The sequence below is a fragment of the Acomys russatus genome, chromosome 1 (genome assembly GCF_903995435.1).
Source record: "Acomys russatus chromosome 1, mAcoRus1.1, whole genome shotgun sequence".
Taxonomy (NCBI): Eukaryota; Metazoa; Chordata; class Mammalia; order Rodentia; family Muridae; genus Acomys; species Acomys russatus.
Window position 1 is genome coordinate 82,022,212 of NC_067137.1, and position 20,660 is coordinate 82,042,871.

Consider the following 20,660-nt stretch of genomic DNA (forward strand, 5'->3'; position numbering starts at 1 on the left):
TTAACTTGTTCATGGGAAAGATGGAGTTGGCCGGCACCCTGCTTCTGTCTTCCAGTTTTGTTAGACTTCTGCCTTGGCCCATAAAGAAACATCCAGTGATGCACGAACCGAAGCAATCCCAAGCTCTTCCCTCCGGGCCAGTCAGCAGGAGCCTGGGCTGTATCTTAAGGTGAGTGCTTTTTCTACACATGTATTTATACTTCTCAACCTAGGTCCCAGTGGGAGCATAAAACCTGCTACTCCCAACGAGATGGCTCCCTGCTACTTCTTTTTACCGCACATGGGGAGAAAGGAAGCCGACACGCATGTGTGAATGGAACGTTTCCAGAGAGCCTTCCGACCACCATGTATGAAGCCCTTCAGCCATCACCGCTGAGACAGCAGCGTCGAGGGAAGGTCTGTGTGTAGAACAAACACATGTGCATATTATGCTTTAGTTTTTTTCCCGACAAGACCGATCTTTGACTTTTCACAGATTTCCCAGTGGGGGGTGGGGGGGGGATGACAGTGGATGATAGAATAGTAAAAAATGTCCACTGTGGCCAGTTCATGCTTCTCCAGAGAGTGACTTGTGTGCATGTACAAGGCCATCTGGGAGTCCCAGTTGGCTCATGAAGCGGGTGGGAAGGCTTTGCTGCTCCCTGGGAGCTAAGGGGCAATGACCTCCATCTTTCAGCCCTCTGGGAGGATATCGCTCACACTGGCCCATGTCCTGTTGCAGGATGTCACCTCAGATGGCCTCGCTGTAGCATGCTGAAGCAGCAAGCAAGTTAGCAACAGTCTGGCTTCACAATGTCTTATTACCCTCACCACCTATAGGTGTATCAGGTCTCTGACAGTACTATCCTTACACTATGAGAGATGCCAGGGACAGCGTAGTAGAGGCAACACTTTTTTTAACATGATTTTTTTGTAAGCCTGCTTCACAAGGCATCATTTCTTTAAAAGTGAGTGGGCCTAAATATGGAAGGAAAAAAGCTGAAATATTGATGGCCTGCAGGGAACTTTCCTTCCAAGCACTACAGGATTGGCCTATGATTTATAGACTCTGAGAAGGCTTGTGCACTAACACCCAACTTGCAAAGTCACAAGACCCAAAAATACGCAAGAATTTTGCATGAATTTCTCATTGCTGTTATCCCAAAAGTATGTTATTTATACCTAAGGCACTCTGGCCAAACCATGGGCGCTGGCTTGCTGTTTAATGCCTCCAGACTGCTGTGCCCCACGCCTGACAGATGGAGGACATGAGGGTTTGAATGAGAATGGCTCCCATAGGCTCAACTGAGTAATGGTCTCCAGTTGGTAAAACTGTTTGGGAGGAGATCCCCTGGGAGCAGGCTTTTTTGTTTTGTTTTGTTTTTATTGTTTGTGCGTTTGTTTCGAGACAGGGGTTCTCTCTGTAGCCTTGACTGCCCTGGACTCGCTTTGTAGACCAGGGCTGGCTTCACACTCACAGAAATCCTCCTGCGTCTGCCTCCCTGAGTGCACCATGGCGCCTGGCTGGGGTAGACTTTGAGCTCTCAAAAGAATGGCATCGTTCCTGTGTGTCCCTTTTTTTCTTTTACTTTCAGGTCAAAGTGTGAGATCTCACTGCCTTAGTTCTACTATCATGGACTCTCACCCTCTGAAACAGTAAGCCAATTAAACACTTGCTTTCATAAGTTGCCTTGGTCATGGTGGTTTTGTCACCGAGATAGATAAGTCAGTAGAATGATAGCTAATATGACAGAAATCTATTATGGACTGTCAGTGAGAGATATTTTATCTACTTGTAAGTTAGTGAAAGACAGTTTCTATTTTCAGAAATTAAGAGTAACTTATGTTATTCAATATAATGAAGTGAAAATACATTGACTTAATTACTTGGCTTTTGAATATAGTTTTACTAAAATATATTTGGTGTGTTTAGTACTAATTCTAAATATGTTTTTGTTTTTTTTTGTTTGTTTGTTTAAAGATTTATTTATTTTATTGTATATCAGTGCTTTATCTGCCAAAAAAGGCATCAGATCACATTATATGTTTTTGCCTGGAATTGTGAGAAGTCATTCCTTTTAAAAAAACAAACAAAAAAATATTGAATTAGAGACACTACCCAGAAGGCTGGTGGGGGTGAGTCCTGGCTGAGCAACTCAGATGTTATCTGGGCCAAGATCCAGTGCTTTGAGTCGCTCTGCCCCCAACACTTATAAGCAGCTGCAGCATGCAGAGGAGCCGGTCCTGCAGAACCAGATGTCATTGTGAGATAGGACCGGTTCTATGCCTGCCAGCCAGCCCTCACCCTAGAGTGGCTATGGCTACAGCCAGAGCTGCTTGCTCATCTGCGAGATGGAGAGCACTAGGTAGTGATGCTGCCTGCAGGTCAAGCTCAGCAAGCCTCAGGGTGGCCACCACGGAGGGCAGGAAGGTGTGTGGCAACCCGGAGCTTGCGCAGTACCTGCCCTTGTTTGCCCTGCCTAGTCCCACGATCACTCTGACTCTGGACAACAGCAGGATATCCGAGATGTCTCAGCAATGGTCTAGGATTGTGTGTCAAAAACCTTGGACCAGACTAACTACTTGTTGTAATAAATATTTGCATGTAAAGCTGTTTGGACAAATGCCACTACGGAGAAATGAATATGCAGTGGAGAGGTGGGAAAGATGGAGGACCGCCTAGAGCAGCGCATGCGCAGTGGAGAGAGGCAGAACTAGACATGCATCTGCGGTGACTGTGGTGGATGGAGGAAAATGCTGTTGAGGAGGGGCTGCAGCCTGGAGCTTGCATGGACGCAGCCTCCGAACACTGCACAGCTTCATGATCTCTCTGGTTCCGAGCAACAATAGATGTCTGAAATGAAGAAAGGTTCGTTTTCTTAATTGGACCTTCTTGAAAGACCTCTATAGTCGTACTATCCCAGAGGCCATGTCGGTATCTGTGGTCTGTGCAGGCTGCCCCAGATCGTGTTAAAGCCTGAGGTTCATGTAAATGTCTGTTGTCTGGGCTGCCGCTGAAGGTCAAGTTGATGCTACCTCCGGAGGCCAGGTGATATCTGTAGTGTCTGCTACTGTAGGACTCCGGGCTAGCGTCCACGGTCCATGCCATGTTGGGGTCCGTGGTCCTACTGTAGCCCGAGGCCATGTTGATGTCGGTCGTCTGCGTTACCACTGAAGGCCATGCAGATCTCCATGGTCTGTGCTGTTGCCTGAAGCCATGTTGATGTCCATGGGTTGTATTTCTAATGGAGGTTGTATAGATGTCCACGGTCTGTGCACCCAAAGGAGCCCATGTTGATGTCTGTCACCTGAGTTACCATCGAAGGCCATTTGGATGTCTGAAGTCTGGCCTGTCGCCTGAGCTGTATTGATGTCCATGGGCCCAAATGCTCCAGGGACCATACTGGTTTTGTGGTCTGTGCCCCAGAGGACATGTTGATGGCCATGGCCTGTGCTGCCACCTGAGGGCCATGATGGTGTTGGTGGTCTATACTGCCACCAGAGACTATGCTGGGGTTGTTAGACATGCTCACATGGGAAGCCATGTGAATGTCCATGCTCCAAGCTGTCATCAGAAATCACGTGCAAGTCCAACATCCCTGCTCCGGCTGACTGTAAAGGGCAAGGAAGCTATTTCTGCAGTGGTATTGATGACTGCAGACTCACGGTTGAGAAAGGGGACATCCAGGGCTTCAATGACAACCCTTCCCCCACCCTGCCCCAAAGTAACAACCTAGACAGGAAGCCTTCAAAGAGAACTCTTTAAAATTGTGACAAGCGGGCTGTGTAGCTCTCCGCCATTGATGGCTTCTGGCAGGGTGCAGGAGGGGACGCAGTTTTCTTTACGGGGATGGCCTCTGAAGTTGTCTGTTCTCCAGTGAGTAGATGGGCAACAAAAATTGAACTTGTGTATGTTTTTTTTTTTCCTCCTAGGCGTGAGGAAGGCCGCACGGGTGGGCAGGTGGACCTGCAAGGGTTGGAGAGTGAGTGTGCTCGGTGCATTATGTGAAATTGACAAATAATATAAATGTTATGTTGAAAAAAAAATTTAAAAAAGGTAAGGAGTGGGAATCCAAGATACATTGTATACATATATGAAATTGTGAACCAATGAATAGTTTTTTTTTTAAAAGAAAGAAATGCTGGAATATAGTTTTAAAATAGTGAAATTGATAATGCATATTCCACACCTTTAATTTTTTATTAAAATGTGTTTATTTTTAATTTGTTCACTTTACATACCAACTGTCGCCCTCTCCCTCATCTCCTCCCAACCTCCCCCTTCCTCCCTCCTCCCCCTCCCAACTCCCCTATCCTCAGAAAGGGGGAGCCCTCCTCACCTACCATCTGATCCCAGCCATTCTAGTCTCATCTGGACTGCCTTCATCCTCTGCCTCTGTGGCCTGGCGAAGCTGCCTCACCAGGGAGAAGCGATCAATGAGTGGGCACCAGAGTCCATGTCGGAGGCAGCCTCTGCTCCCCATATTCTGGGACCCCCAAGGAGACTGTGCTGCCCGTTTACTACATCTGAGCAGGGGGTCTAGGTCCTCTCCGTCAAAGGAAAATTTATTTAAATGAGGTTGCTCAGAAGCCCACTCTGTAAAATAGAAGTGGTGGGACAGCTTTGGTGAAGGCTATAGGACTCTCCTGGCTGTTGTGCCCACACCATCATGACTCCAGAAGCTTGCTGCCAGTGACAGTTGACACAAGCAAAGATCGAGAAGCCCATCATCATCATCATCATCATCCTCAGGTACTGGGGAAATGAAAATCACAACTACAGTGAACTGTGACTGTGTGCCACTTAGCATAGCTAAGGCCAGGAAGCATGAGAAATCCAAATGCTGATAAGGACCAGCAGAAACCCGATCTCACGTGTGCAGAGGGGACGGGGTGGGGGGCCTGGGGGTGCCGCTGGAGAGATGGCTCAGAGGTTAAGAGCACTGACCTCTCCTCTAGAGGTCCTGAGTTCAATTCCCAGCCACAACATGGTGGCTCACAACCATCCATACTGAGATCTGGCGCCCTCTTCTGGTGGAATATATACAGGCAAAACCACTGTATACATAATACATCTTAAAAAACAAAAAACCTGCTGTGAAGCACGGTTGTACTTTTGAACATTCTCTCGGGGTACAGCAACTTATGTTCAAACAGAAGCGTATACTTGAGTGTGCATACACCTGAGTGTGCATACACCTGGGTGTGCATACACCTGAGTGTGCATACACCTGAGTGTGCATACACCTGGGTGTGCATACACCTGGGTGTGCATACACCTGAGTGTGCATACACCTGAGTGTGCATACACCTGGGTGTGCATACACCTGAGTGTGCATACAAGCCCCACATGTAATAGCTCCCAGTGAGAACTGGAGTGTCATCCAACAGATGAATGTCTAAATAAACTGTGGTATGTCCACGTGACAGAAAAACTGTTCGGCTGTTATATGGAACTAGTCACAGATATATGAAAACAATTTGGAGGGGTCTTTATTGAACTATAGTGTGCCAATAAAGCCAACAGCAAAGGTCAAATCTGTGTTGTAGTGTTTGTGTAGCATTCTTTAAATGACAAAACTGTTGGAAAAGAGAAAAGATTTGCATTGCCAGAGGCTGAGGGTGGGGGAGGGAAGGAGACCCGGCTACAAGAAAGAAAATTGGGGAATTTTATTGATGATGAAATATTTCTTATCTTGTGCACTATTATCCTGGCTGTAATATTATACTGTCTTTTCACAAGATACTGAAATTGGGGGGCGGGGGAATCAAATGTAAAAGGCACATGGAAAAATGTCATTTCTCACAACTGCGTGGAAATCTATAATTTTGTAATAACCTTTAATCATAAAAAAATGTTCTCTCTAAATTCTGTCTACGATTCTGGTGACTCCACATAGCTATGATTGACCTTTGTCACACTGAAAGGGCTTTCCCCTCTAGAGACAGCCGGTCTGTCCCATCATGTAGGGGCCACAGGGGTCTTTGTACTCTCAGATAAGTTGTAGGGGAAGCTGGAATGTTAAACACATGGACTGCTCCCTCAAGAGCAGGACTGCATGGCCTGTCCCCTGCCCAGAAGGCTGGGAGCGACTTTCTAGTCTGGTGACCTTTGCTCTGTGTGGCCTGAGACCACACTGGATCCTCTCCCAGACCTTTATCTTAAGCTTATTTTTCTCAGTGAATCTATAGAACCTATCACTATGGAAAGTGTCCCGTGTGGTCATGACCGATCTTTATTTAGCTCACTTTGTTCTTCAAAGAGATTTATGTTTTGCTGTGCACACTGGAACGAGTTATCAGAAAAGTTTTCATAAAATTGTGCTGTGCTTAAATATGCCTAAAAATGAACCACTCAGGGTCAGGCTCCTGCAGTGTGAGCCAGCACCGGCTACTAAGTAATGCTGAACCAAAGTGCCCTCTGATCTCCCTGAAATCACCTCTCTACAGGCTTGTGAAGGTGGCAGAGACTCCCGCACCAGCAAATGACAATGTCAAACTGACATTTTTCAAAGCTAAACTTTTCTTCTCATACAGTCAAAATATGACTTGATAACTATAAATCAACAGAGGTTCGGCACAGGAATAGGCCTGTTTTTCAAGGTCATGCCTTCTGTAAGCTGGGTAGCTACTTAGGTGATATGACAGCAAAGCCAAGCAATCACAATACAAAGCATAGGAACGAGAGGGCATTGATTCGCTGCTGGCATATACCTTCCTCAGTCTGAAAAGTAATTTGAACGTGATTTCTAAATATGTGTTGTTTAGTGTGGTAAGCTGAATTAAGGCTCCCATCCTAATTCTGAAGAACTTTTGTGGTAAAGAGATTTTGCATATGTGACTAAGTTAAACAGCTTGAGACAGGAAGGAGATTCTGGATTTTCCAGATGGGCCAGATGGACCCGTGAGGGTTAGTACTTACGGGAAGAAAGAGGTCAGGGAGAAGAGAAGGCGATCTGATAAAGAAAACAGAGACCAGAACGATTTGCCTGTCAGTGAAGAAATGCTAGCCACCTCTGGAGCCAGAAGAGGCAAGGAATGGGTTTACACCAAATAGGGTCAGCCCAGATTTTATTCTTACAGGGTTCATTTCGGATTTCTGACCTCCCAACCGACGAGAAAAGGGTTGGTGTGCTGGGCACGTTAGCTCAGTTACAGCACACTCACATTGCACACTCAGCAGAACACATAAGCCTGAAACCCCAGCATTAGGCATTGAAGGGAAGAGGGATCTGAAGTTCAAGGTCACTCTAGGCTACCTGGTAAGTTTGAGGCCCCAGTATCTCACACACACACACACACACACACACACACACACACACACACACTCACTCACATACACACATACATACACACACTCACACACATATACATACACACACATACACATATGTACATACACACACTCACACACACAAATACACACTCACACACACAAATACACACACACACACACATACTGCATGAGAGACTTGCCATGATATCACAGCGCCTTGTAAGTATGATTTGTCCATACATAATACATTCAAAATGAGGGCTGTAGGCTTTGACCTTTTCCAAACCTACTTTATTTGTGGTTCTTTAATTCTTACCCCTCCCTTCCAACCCACCTACCCTAGATAGGAGAGAAAAGAGGTTAATGGGAACAGGAGAAGTAGACCTTTTTGGACTCAGTTCCTGGGAGGGATTCCCCTGGTGTAGTTGGCAGGATTTCAGTAGACCAGCAATTGCACCAAAGTTGCTGCTAGATGCTAGAACAGCAGCTGGAACCTGGAGCCCCAAGAGTTTTCTGGTGTGGTTCTCTCTAGGAGCATCTCCAAGTGGAGCGATGAACAGCCAAACAATACTAAAAGCCAGTAAGCCCCCAGCCTTCTGTTTTGGGTATATATATCTTCTCAGAGTCTGCACTAAAATGTGTTTCAGCTGGCAAAAACCAAGCCTTGCCCAAGGTGGTTCGTCTTCTAGTGGATAAACATCACCTGTTCTCTCACAAGTCTGTTCCCCATCCCACATTCGGGATCAAAACAAAAACACGTGTACATCCACTTACAGAGGATAATTTTGTTTACCCTACTTTTCTAAACATTCAGCTGCCAGCTATTTAAAAGTGAGCGCTTCCATTTTTTCTGTGACAGGGCATCATCTTAAGATCTAATCTTTGACGTTCTGAACACGCAGGTCTCTCCACTCTAACACCCCCTACACTCCGTCCTCCAATAATCTTGAAGGTTATACCCAGAAATGCTGACAGAACCTCCATGTTTGTTCATCATCCTAGGATAAAATTCACCTGGATTTAGATGTTTACACCCAAATAAAGATGCTGTGGATTCTGAAATATGACCGTACCTGACAGGGGCCCAGTGGCTTGGAATCTCCAGATCCCTTCAGATTCATGGGTGGGGGTCGGGGTGGCAGCATTACTGTCGCTGCTGTTTGTCCGTTGCCATTTCATGAGGGTGCCTCTGTGCTGGGCCCTGTGCCAAGCTCCAGTGACACAAAGAGAGTTTCAGAAACTGGCAGGAACTAAGTTGTAGCTGTGTGACACGATTATAAAAATAATCCTTCTATTGGTTTGTCTTGTCCAACTTACTTTGATGTGATAGTTTTTGTTTTATCTTATTATCCTTTATTTTGTCAGGGTTTGTTGTCTATTTTTTTCTAATAAGAGACAGAGAGGGAGTAGATGTGGATGGGAAGGGAGGTGGGGGAGGGGAGAGGAGAAGGACGGAAGCTGGAATCAAGTTATATGGTATAAGAAAATACTGTAGTTTCAATAAAAGGGGGAATCTGTTGGTTTGATATGGTGAGCATCGTTTTATTTTGGCACAAGGTGTGTCTGTTACTTGCTTACTACTATTGAAAAACAGAAGCACCAAGGCAAGACCTGGGATTTATCACAATTATGAAACCAGTTATTAGTTTCTGGGATAGTTGACCTTTTATCTAAAGAAGAATGCAGAAAATATTGTAATGTCTCTCTGATACCATTTCCCCCTTCCCCTTGGTATGTCTTAGGGGTGTGGATGATTTTACTCCACAATCCAGTGGTACACTCAAGTTTCCAACACACATCGAATAGGGAGGGCACATGACTTCACACTGAACAGCAAAATGGAATTCCAGGCATTTGCTAAATGGTTGACAGGGGGAAATTGTTGCCTCTGTTTTGCTGCTGTTACTTGTGTCTATCAGCCAAGACACAAGCCACCTGAAGACAATCCGCCCATGGAAAAGGCCAAACTACATCAAGAAAAAGGAGGAGGAGGAGGAGGAAGAAAAGAAGGAGGAGGAACAGGAGGAGGAACAGGAGGAGGAGGTGGAAGAGAAGGCTGGTATAAAACAGGGCCCTTAGTCAAACAGAACCTGCAACTCATAAAGCTTAGAATCAACCTACCTCAATTAACATTCACAGAAGTGAGCCCCAGCAGCCTTAAGCCATACACTATCTGTATACAGCAAGTGACCTGCTGTGTACCATGCCCTGTGCTCAGGAGAACCAAGGAAACAGTTGCTCACATCACCATCTGTGCTCCAAGCTTCAGATTTCATCCTTATTGTCTAAGCTGTTTTAAACTGTGGTACCTACGTCTTGTAGCTGAAGGCAGCCTAATTGATATGGAGACCAGCACTGTTTTATACTCTATCATTTGGTTAGATTGCAATTTCCTCAACATGCTGGGAAAACCTGGGTCAGCAGATGCAGACTCCGGCAGGTTATCTGGGGAATCTGTGGCCTGTTGATTCCCTTCTCAGGCATTCAAACTATGCTGAGCAATAAGATGTTTAATCCAGCAGAAAGATTTTGCAATTATAAACAAATGAGTAACTAACAATAGAGATTGAAAATACACGGAGAAATGGTCAAAATCCAAATGGGAAACAGGGAATTCAGCAATGCAGTACAAATCACCACTACCTTTATTTTACACCACTTGTGCAGTTGGGAATGTGCAGTTGGGTTAACATTCAAAAATATGCCAATCATATTATTAGAATATGTGACAAAATACACAATCACCTAAGCAAATGCATAAAAGAAGTGTACTATCCAAATCTTTTCATGATCAGAATGGTGGGAAAACAAGAGCACCCGCACGCTGTGAGGAAAGACGTGTGCTAAACGGTCAGTGTTGCCATCACTAAAGATAAACTCCTCACACTTAAATTAAGCCTAGGAAGAAGCCGAGCGTGTCTGCTTACTGCTGCTACCTAAAGCCCGGGAAGCCGGAAGCCGGAAGCCGGAAGCCCGAAGACAGAAGACCGAAGACAGAAGCCACAGCCAGGGCATCCGAGGAAGAAAACCTAGATAAAAGGCACCCAAGTCAGAGAGGAGGAGTTCAAACTATTTTTGTTTGCAGATGTCATGACCTTATGTGTGTATAAGGCCTGGGTGTGGTAGCCCACACCTTTCACATTTTTGATTCCAACGATCTAGAACAGAGACAAATGATTGTGAGTTTGAGGTCAGCCTGGTCTAGTAGTGAGTTCCAGGCCAGCCAGGGCTGTGTTGTAAGACTCTGTCTTAAAGACAAACAAACATGAATTCACCTAAGAAACCATCTAAAAGTCACTCTGGAGGCTGGCAGATGGCTCAGTGGTTAAGAGTGCTTTCTGTTCTTACAAAGGAGAGGAATGTGGCTGTGGTCCTAGCACTCACATGGCTCTGATGCCCTATTCTGTCTTCCCCAGGTACCAGGCATGAATGTGGTACACGGGCATTCATGCAGATTCCCACTAGTCTAGGTGGCTTCTCCACAGGACCAGTCCATTCCCTCATCACTATGCATCCTGAGCTCTCTTCGAGGCCAAGAGCTACATTGTCCCTTTGCCGTCAGTGTTAGGTAGGTCAGTGCTAAGAGAAGCTCCACCGGACTGTGAGGAGCCAGCCTCTCGTTTCCCTCCACATTGCAGCAGCAGTGCTACCTCCTGAAGAGCCTGTGCTTGCTAGAAGACAAATACAAAGCACTGGTGTCTGCTGACATCCTAGAAGCCAGCACCCAAGAGCCCACATTCTGCATTTCTCCAGTTATGATTATTGATGCACGGTTGTATAGTAAACAAACACACTTCTTTCCAGCCACACCCTGTGCATCTCTTCAGTGCAAGGGCAATCAGCACATCACCATAGGACTGCAGCAGTGTGGAGGACTTCTCCAGACACGGAAGCCACGCCAGCCTAGACAGCATCCTTGTTCGCATCAGCCGTGGTGTCTCCAGATGCAGTTGCTCACACTGTTTCTCCCAAGTCTTAATTTTTAATAGATCAGGGAGGAGGTTGCGTTCCCTTTCACCAACATAGCAATTTCCCTGTAAGTAGGGTGAATATTTCTTTACCCAGAATGCATCTGAAAAACACATTTGAGGGTATAATGCCAGTGTCGGTGTCCATGCTTTACTGGTTGTCAAGGATTTTTCTGTCACACTTGCAGTTTGATAATTTAAGCAAAACTGATTAGCATTTTTTGGCACCAAAGGCAAGAATTAGTGTGGAAACTATTTAGAAATTATCTGGCAGCACTGACCTCAAGTTGACTCTGTCAGTGAGGTGAGTGCTTTAGTCCAAGCAAGAATTTAAAATTTTTTAAAATAGATAAATTGTAACTCATTTCATGTCATATCCAACATTCAGTGCTTAATTTAAATTATTTTGTCTTACACCTATCGCAGTCATCAACTTAAAACAAAACCCCATCTTGATTCTGACTTCTCTACATTGTTCAGGGATTTTAAAAAATATAAATGACTTGATTGGGTAGACTATAGAAACAGACCGTTTTTTATCAGCTCTTTAAAACTATGTAGATGTGCAGTAATGAAAAAAAAAAAATACTAGCCTCATTATACAAGCCAAAGAACAAATAAAATTAAATTGGCTTTTGAGATGATGGTACACTTTAATAGTCTAGTGTAGTTTGTGTCTAGTTCGCTGGGTTTATGGAGATGCTGTAACAGTGGAAGGAGCTGAGAAGGAGTCTGCAACCTGGTGCTCTGTGTTTAGTAGGGGTCACTTCTCTCAACCTACCTGCTCTCCATGACAGAGTGCTTGTCCATCTCACTGCTTTCTACAAGGGTCTAAGAGCCTAGCAAGGGGTGCTTAATGACCATGTTAAACGGGCCTGGCGGGGAGGAGTGCAACTCCAACGCTTAGGACATGAGGGTAGAAGGATATTGAGTGAGACTGAGGCCAGCCTGCACTACACAATGAGCCTGCCTCAAAAGTAAGAAAAACTGGCTGGCTGTATGTCAAGCTTATAAATGATCATCTGGTTTTCCATAGTCTGGCAAGCCTCTCCCTCCCTCCCTCCCTCCCTCTCTCTCTCTCTCTCTCTCTCTCTCTCTCTCTCTCTCTCTCTCTCCCTCTCTCTCCTTCCTTTCCTTTTAATTATTCTTTTTGTTTTCCTCTCTCCTCGGCCTCTTCTTCCCTCTCTTTAATTTCCTCCGATCTTTCCTCCCTTCTTCTCTTTGGCCTTCAGGTTGATCACAGGAGACCTTAAGAGGCCCTCTTTAGGTCGCTGATTAGCAGCCAAAGAGAAGCAGCAGGTTCCCATACCGCCATATTTTATATTTCTCCTCTTAATACCTTCCCACTAAACCCTGGAAACACTGTGTTTACACAACTCTATCCTGGTCACTATTGCCAGGGGGTCCTGTGTAATTAACACAAGGATGTGTAACGGAAAACACTCTCCGGCTGCCCTGGGCCTTACCCTGGTGATCGCCAAGAGGCTGGCCTTTGCTAGTGTCCAACAGTCTGTATGGTGTATTGTCTGTCTGTTCAGTGTTACTCTAAGTCCAAGAGGCTAACATCTCATTCCCAGAGACCTGGAGGATGCTTGGCTTCTCTACAGGGATGAGTCTGAGCGGAAACTTTTATAAATGCTTCCAAAAGAGCAGAAGGGACACAAGAGGCTGTAGGTTCCCTACTGTCAGCAGCGTTCTGGCAGAGAAGTAGAGTGGACTCAGGTGGCCTGAACACTCCTACAGGACCTCATCCTTAGGTGCAGAGGGCAAGATCAGTGAGTCTTGGGGAGCCCAGAACTACTGTCCTCAGTGTCTTCACTAGGGTTGCTATTGCTGTGATGAAACACCCTGACCTAAGGCAAGTTGAGGAGGAGAGGGTTTATTCAGCTCAGGCATCTAAGTCACAGCTCATCATCAAAGGAAGTCAGGCAGGAAGCTGGGAGGTAGAAGGTGGGAGATGGGAGGTGGGAAGTGGGAGCTGGGAGCTGGGAGCAGAGGCCATGGTGGGGTGCAGCCTACTGGCTTGCTCCCTATGGCTCGCTCAGCCTGCTTTCTAATAGAAGTCAGACCCACCAGCTCAGGCATGGCACCACTCACAAAGACCTGGTCCCTCCCCCATCAACCACTAATTAAGAAAATGGCCTACAGGCTTGCCTACAGGCCCATCTTATGGAGGCATTTTCTCAACTGAGGTTCCCTCCCCTCGGGTGACTTTAGCTTGTGTGAAGTTGACATAAAACTAGCCAGCACACTCAGCTTCTTCCACTGTCGAACCAAGTGATCTTGAACCCACTATTTCTTTGAGTCTCAGCTGCTTTATCTGTGGGATAAGCATAGTAAGAGCTAAGCCACAGGCCGGAAAATAAATGATATCATCTAAGCAGAGGTCCAAATGGGTGCACTCGTTGAACATTGGCCACACCCAGTGTTCCATTCCACTCTCTGAAAAAATATAAAGCTTCACAAGGTGAACACTTTTAAGCTGCAACCCCAGTGCCATTCTCTAAATCTGAGAAGTTTGGCCTGTTTCTCAGTTGCCATGATGAGTTCTACCCACATAGCACAAGACAGGAAGTCAGCCACTGAAGCACACAGCTGAGAACCTACAGAAAACAGTACTGACACCATGCTTGTTCTGCAAAAAGATTAAGAAAAGGGGGAGAAAACTTACTATTAGCAACATATCATACACTAGTAGAAAATTTAATTGTAACACATTTTAATGTATATACTTAATGTTATTTTCTGTTAAAAATATTTTAAACACTCACAGCCTACTTTAAAATAATAACTGCCAATATTTTAATATGCTACATAGTTCTGAGCTGGTGAGATGGCAGCAGATACAGGTGCCTGCCGTGGAAACTGACGGCTTGAGTTGGATCGTCAGGTTTCACATGGAGAAAACGACTCCCACAGGTTACCCTCTCTCCTCCACGCTTGTACCTCCAGCTGTAGGGGTTCCAAGGCCCTCTTCTGAACCCCAGGGGCACCCGCCAGATATGCCCCCCAATATACCCATAGCAAAAAATAAATCAAATCTTTGAAGCATCTACCTGAAGGGACTCTGGCCAGCCCTTTCATGTGGCGAATGTGGCTCTGGCAGGCTTCGCCCTTCTCCCCAGTTCCCTCTGCCTTGCAAAAACCCATTAGATTAGATTCCTATAGCAAGCCCTCAGGCCCGTTCCCTTATTTGGCCGCTTCCTCCTCCTGAGGCTGACTACCAAGGTCCAGCTGTCCAGCCATCAAAAGCACCCTTTGGCTCGCCTAATTATCATGCCTAATCAAGTTTAAACACCGCATCCTAACAAGGGGTTTCCCATTTTATCTTTACAAACTGCCGTTTTCCTATGGGCCACGCCTGTCTTTTCTCTATCCAGAGGCAGTCCTTTGTTTAAACACCTCTTACCCCTCTTCCCTGTCCCCTTTCTCCCCGTTCCTTTCCTCTTCTCCCTTGTCCTCTCCCTTGTCTTTGTGCCTTGTTTCCAGCGCTCTGTCCCCTGGGGCAAATAAAGCTTTGTACTGAGAACTTGGTCTTGGGGTGTCTTGAGCAGACTCTGAGGTTCCCTACAATACCTTGATAGGTAAATGATAAAAATTGTCAATCAGGATGTTAAAACATTTAGAGACTATGAATGTTCAATGCACCCCCCAAGGTACCAACTTTTACAAATGGTTTGTTAAGTTTCCAGCTTTGAAATTTTTTGTACTTGGTAATGGCGCCACCTTGTGGGAAATCTGCAGAATTTCAGGCACTTAAATTGTAACCATCCTGCAACTCACTAACTCATGATCAAGCTGTTTTCATTCTGGGGGTGCAGCATTCTGGAGGTGCAGATGGTTCAACATACATATACCAAAAAGTGTAAAACAACAATAAGACATGACGACAGAAATTTCAGGACCCCTGAGTCTGGAGAAGGGGCCGCAGGCGTCATTTTGGGATACAAAGGTGACAAAAAGAAACCCTTGAAACAGCCCAAGAAGCAGGCTGAAGAGAGGGGCAAGGATGACAAGGCTTACAAGTAGAAGCAAAAAGAGGAGACCGGCCATAGCTAGAATTAAGAAACTGGCAAAAGGCGAGCTGTTCCTTGCCTGAGATGATGGTGACCCTCTCCCAAGCCTATTTCAACATCTGGCTTTCCTCCCGTAATGACTTTGCCACTGATAGCTAGAGAAGTGTACAATGTTGTACAACGTTGCTGTACATTGCAATCAGCTTCCGTCTGTTTGCCTGTGTTTTAAATGCAATGGCTCATTGTCTCCAATCTTCATGCGTCTGTTCTGCCTCAGCTGGGACTTTAAAGTAAACTCAGTCTGGAATCCTGCCATAGCCTGCTGTTTTAGCTGTCCTCTGAATTCTATGCCAACTTTCATTAACCCATCTCATTTAAAAGAGGAAAACAAGTCAATTCTTTTTCCTCTTTCCATAATAGAAGCCCTGAAAAATCTAGGACTAGAAGGGAATATAGTTTAACGTCATAAAAGTTATGTGCAACAGGCTCAACACCATTATATTAAATGAGGAAAAACTGAAAGTATTTCCTGTGAAATCAAAGCAGACAAAAGTATTGACTCTTATTCAATACATGCTTGCAGCCTCAGCCCAATAAAGCAATAAAAAAAGAGGAAAAGAAAAACAACGAAAGTATTCCTATTTGTACATGACACACTTATATGCTTAAGAGGCCCTAAAAATTCCATGAGAAAACTCTCAGTTCATATAAACACCCCAGGAAAGTATCAGGCTACCCAGTAAAGATACAGAATCAAGAACTTCTTAAATAAACAAATAACAAAATTGCTGAAAGATAATTCAGGAAATAAATCATAATATCTCTTTAAAAAATACTTAGGAATAAGCAGAGAGGTGAAAGAACTCCTCAGTGGAAAGTTGAAAGCACTGATGAAAGAGATAAAAGAAGACACTAGAGCTTGGAAAGACCTCACAGATCAACAGAACTAATGTTTTGAAAATGATGACATCATAAAAAGCAACCCACAAAAGTGAAATGATGGTGGGTTCTGCCCCAGGCTTTGCCTCTTGGAAACACAACAGATACCCAACTGAGACTGACATTGTGATAGACTCAGTGGAGCCATCCTGGGTCCCAAATTCAGGAAACAGACCGGGGACTCCAGCCAGGTTATTGTGTTTCTAATCAAACATTGATGGGGGGAGGGACCAGCTATTGCGCCCCTAGAGAGAGATGCTGCAGGTGGAGAGGAGAGGAGAAGGCTGCAGGTTTGGACCACGAGGATGCGGATCCAGGAGGGTGCAGATCAGGAAGAGGATCAGTGTGCGGGCCTGGAGACACTTAGGGATTGTCCTGTGGAACTGATACCCGGAAGGTTTATTCTTGTTTCCCTTTAACCTTTTCCCCCTTGTATAGGATAGCTGGGCTGTATAATGAAGTCTAAGTGTTAAGAAATAATGCCAACACACAAATTGAAGAAAAAAAATCTCCATCAAAATCCCAATGGCCTTCTACACAGGTGTAGGAAGGAAAATTCCTAAAGTTTCTATAAAGCACAAAAGACTTTAAATAGCCAAAGCAATCTCAGGAAGAAAGAGCAATTATTACAATTCCTGAGCCATAGTAAAGAAACGATGGCACTAACACAAAAATAAACACATAAACCAATGAAATACAATAGCAAACCAGACTCAAACTCATATTGCAAGCACCTAAAGTTTGGCAAAAACATACACTGGAGAAAAGACTGCCTCTTCAACCAACAGTTTTGAGAAAACCAACATTCACATACACAAGAATGAAGCGAAGTCCTCACCTCTCACTGAATAAAAAAACTAATTCAAAATAGGCCAAAAACTCTGAAAGTGATAGGGAAAAACACTTAAAGTATAGGCCTTAGTGAAGACTTCCTGAAAAGATTCCAATAGCTTTGGAAATAATTCCAAGACTTGACATATGGGAATGTGTTAAATTAAAATCCTTCTGTAAAGCTAAGAAAACAATCAGCAGACCAAGGGACAGCCTACATATGGGGGGAAATCTTCCTGAGCTATGTACCTGCCAGGGATTATCATCAGATTTTATAAATAATTCCAAGGATTATACACAAAAAGTTAATCATTCAATCAACAAATGGGCAAACGTACTGAATAGATAGCTCTCAAAAGAAGAAATATATGAATGACCAATAAACATGTGAAAAAAAAATCCATCTAGGAAGTGAAAATTAGAACCACATCGAAATTTTTATCTAACCCAAGTCAGAATGTCTACCGTAAATAAAGCGTGGGACATTCACTGGGGATTCCACGAGCCTTGTGCAGACACAGCTTTCCCTTTTCCCCTGTTGGCAACAAATCCCTTGGTGTTAGCTATCGATATTTAGGAGCCCTTTCTAAATGGGACCTCAGGAGGACACACCAGGCAGGTGCCATTCCCCATCCAGCGGTAACCTGGGCTGTCTCAGGGCCAGGCTATTATGCTGCGTTTCCTGATGCTGGGCTGCCAGGCGTGTTTATTCCACAAAGGAACAGAGAAAGGTGTGGGATCAAAGATTCCTTTTTTTTTTTTTTAAATTTTTTTTTAGTGCTCAGGGTGAGACCCGTGCACTAGGCAAGGCTCCCAGTCTCAGCAGGGGAGGTGGAAATGAGTTTTCCACTGGATGTTACAGTTTAGCTCTTTTAGAATGAGATTGCTGGTACCAGACCGCAGTGGAGACTTGGAGGTTCCAAAAGCCTGTGATGGTACCCCAATGTTATAGCCCTTCCCTGTATTAATGGTAGGGGTATGGGTGAAAGCTGAAACCAACCGAAGGGCAGGTCAGACGAGACGCAGTTCTGGTGGGACTCAGGACGACGGCTACAGAAGCAGTTCTGCATGCTGGCCAACTGAGGAAGCTTGCAGTGGCAGCCGCACGTGGCTGACTGACCAGCCGTCAAGCCGTGGGTGGTCCAGAAGCTCAAGGCCTCCAGGCAGGTGCTCAGGGCATTCAGCTGTGATTCTCCAGGGCGCCCTTCCTTCTCCAGAATAAATGACAAATCTCATGTAGTTACGGTGGAGGAATGGAGTGAGAGAGCATTTATTTTGAGAATCAAGGACATTATAAACCTTGGGCAGTGGGACGCGTTTTGGGGGTGAATATGTTTGATTTGCTGGGGCTAGAGGTACCAGGGATACTTGATTTACATGTAACAAAATAGCCCTATCCTAAGGGGGAGAAAGCAGTACCTCATTATCCTGTGGGTGGGGGGAGAACTCTGGGCATGGTCAAAGGGCCCTAGTTGAAAACCAAGATGCCCAGACATATTAACATAGAGTGGGTTATCTCTACGTATCCCCAGGAGCTTGCTGAACCGGTTTCTTATCAGGAAAGGGTTGGGCTTGTAGTCTCCCTGAGGGCCATGTGACACTGCTTAGAGGTTCTGGGGTTCTCCAGATTAGGAGGAGAGGGAACCCTTCAGAGAAAGGGAGTCTATCGTTTTTTTACTGAGCTCAGAGGCTATCCGGAAACGCTAGACTTTAACAGCTGGGGGTGTCCCAAGTAGGCAATTTTCACTCTCTTTCCTGTCCTCCACCGCATTCTCCCCAGTCTCACCCAGGCCTATAGCAGCCTGGCCAGAGATACCTCTCCCCCCCGACCCCCATTCTCTGGGGAGGACTCTGCCAAAATTCAATATGGAACAAGTGCTCCTTCTCCTTGTGACCCCGCCTCTCCACCCACCGCCTTCCTATCCCATTCCTCTGTGTCATTCCTCAATATCTAGAAACACTTTCTAACTGGGACCCCTAGTGCGTCCTGGAAGGGACCTAAGTAGGTGACTCATTCTGTCCTTCCTGTCCTCCATTAATACTTCCAGTCTTCCCCTCCACCCGTTGACAACCTGCTTGCGCGAGCCCCTCCTCGACCCCAACTCCATTCACTCGATGCAGACCCAGGATTCCTCATTCCTTTCCTCCCTGTCTCTTTAGATTATTATTTGCCTTGCTGAAACCTACTTACAGGATCCCATCTTTTCACCACACCTCCAACTAGTCAGGGACCCTACTTCTTGGTGTGGACAGAAAGAGCCCCCTTAGCTCTTTCTGGCAGCTCCCTTCAGACTTTCTCCTAGCCTACCTTGATTTGGTCTGGGTTTGGTCTGGGTGCTACATATATAAATACTAAATTCTGGGCCCCAAGACTGGTTGCAGTCCAGATGAGTGCATTCTCACATACACTGAATGATATTGTGTAAACCTTGCTTCCCAATATTCTGATTGGTTAAATAAAAGAGGATGGACATTTTGTAACTGGGCAGAAGAGAAGTAGGAGGAGCTTAGGATCTCAGGGAGGGACCATGAGGCCAGGAAGGGAGGAGGAAGGAGAAAGGAAAAGGGAGAGAAAGAACATGGCCTGAGGGAGCAGATGCAGGCCACACAAGACAACATATTGACAAGTGACTTGGGGAAGTACAGCTGGGAAGTAGCAAGACTAGCTTAGAAAATTGGCTGCTATGGAAATCAGGGCGTCTGCTTCTCAGAAACCCCAGAATATATCTCCCTCAGGATTGATCCATACCACTGTTTGGCATATACCCAAGGGACTCTGTACTCCATAGAGACACTTGTCCATTCGTGTTAATTGTTGCTCTACTCACAATAGCCAAAAATTGGAAATAGCTTACATGTCCCTCAACAGAAGAATGGATTTTTTAAAAAATGTGGTACATTTACACAATGGGACATTACTCAGATGTTAAAAAAAAAAAACAAAAAACCTAAGTCATAAATTTTGCAAGTAAATGGGTGGACCTAGAAAGAAATCCTTCTGAGGCTGGTAACCCAGACCTAAAAAGACAGATGTTGTATAGAGTCTCTTGTGTGTAGATGTTAGCTTTCAAGCCTTCCGTAGGCATGATCATAGAGCTGAGGTACAGTGTAGAGGGGGTTAGAGACTTGAAGGGAGGGGAGTTTCTCCCAAGGAAGAGGATATAGAACAAATAGAAATGGAGAGGCAGGATCAGGGGGCTGGAACAAGGTGATTAATTGGTAAGGGGAAGGGAAAGGATGGGTAAAGAAGAAACATGGGGAGAGACAGCTAACATTGAGGGCCATTTGAGGGATTGTATGGAAACCTAATATACAGTAGAAGTTTCTTAATATATATGCCACTAAATAAAACCTTCAGTTCCAAGAATGCATTCCATCTAAATGAGTTGTTGGCCAAAGGGGCCATGGGAAACCTAAAACAACCTGGGCTCTTGGTTGCTCTTCAAAAACTGATTTTTTTTTTTTTTTTTTTTTTTTTTTTTGGCCGAATGTATCACAAACACAATAAAAATGTTAAAACTTTAATATTAAAAACATTTAATACTGAAAACATAAAGAACCACACATAACACTTACACGACTCATTGAACACGGAGAAGCTGAGCTGGTGCCTACCTGGAGCCTTCACCCCCACTGACTAGTGTTCACAGC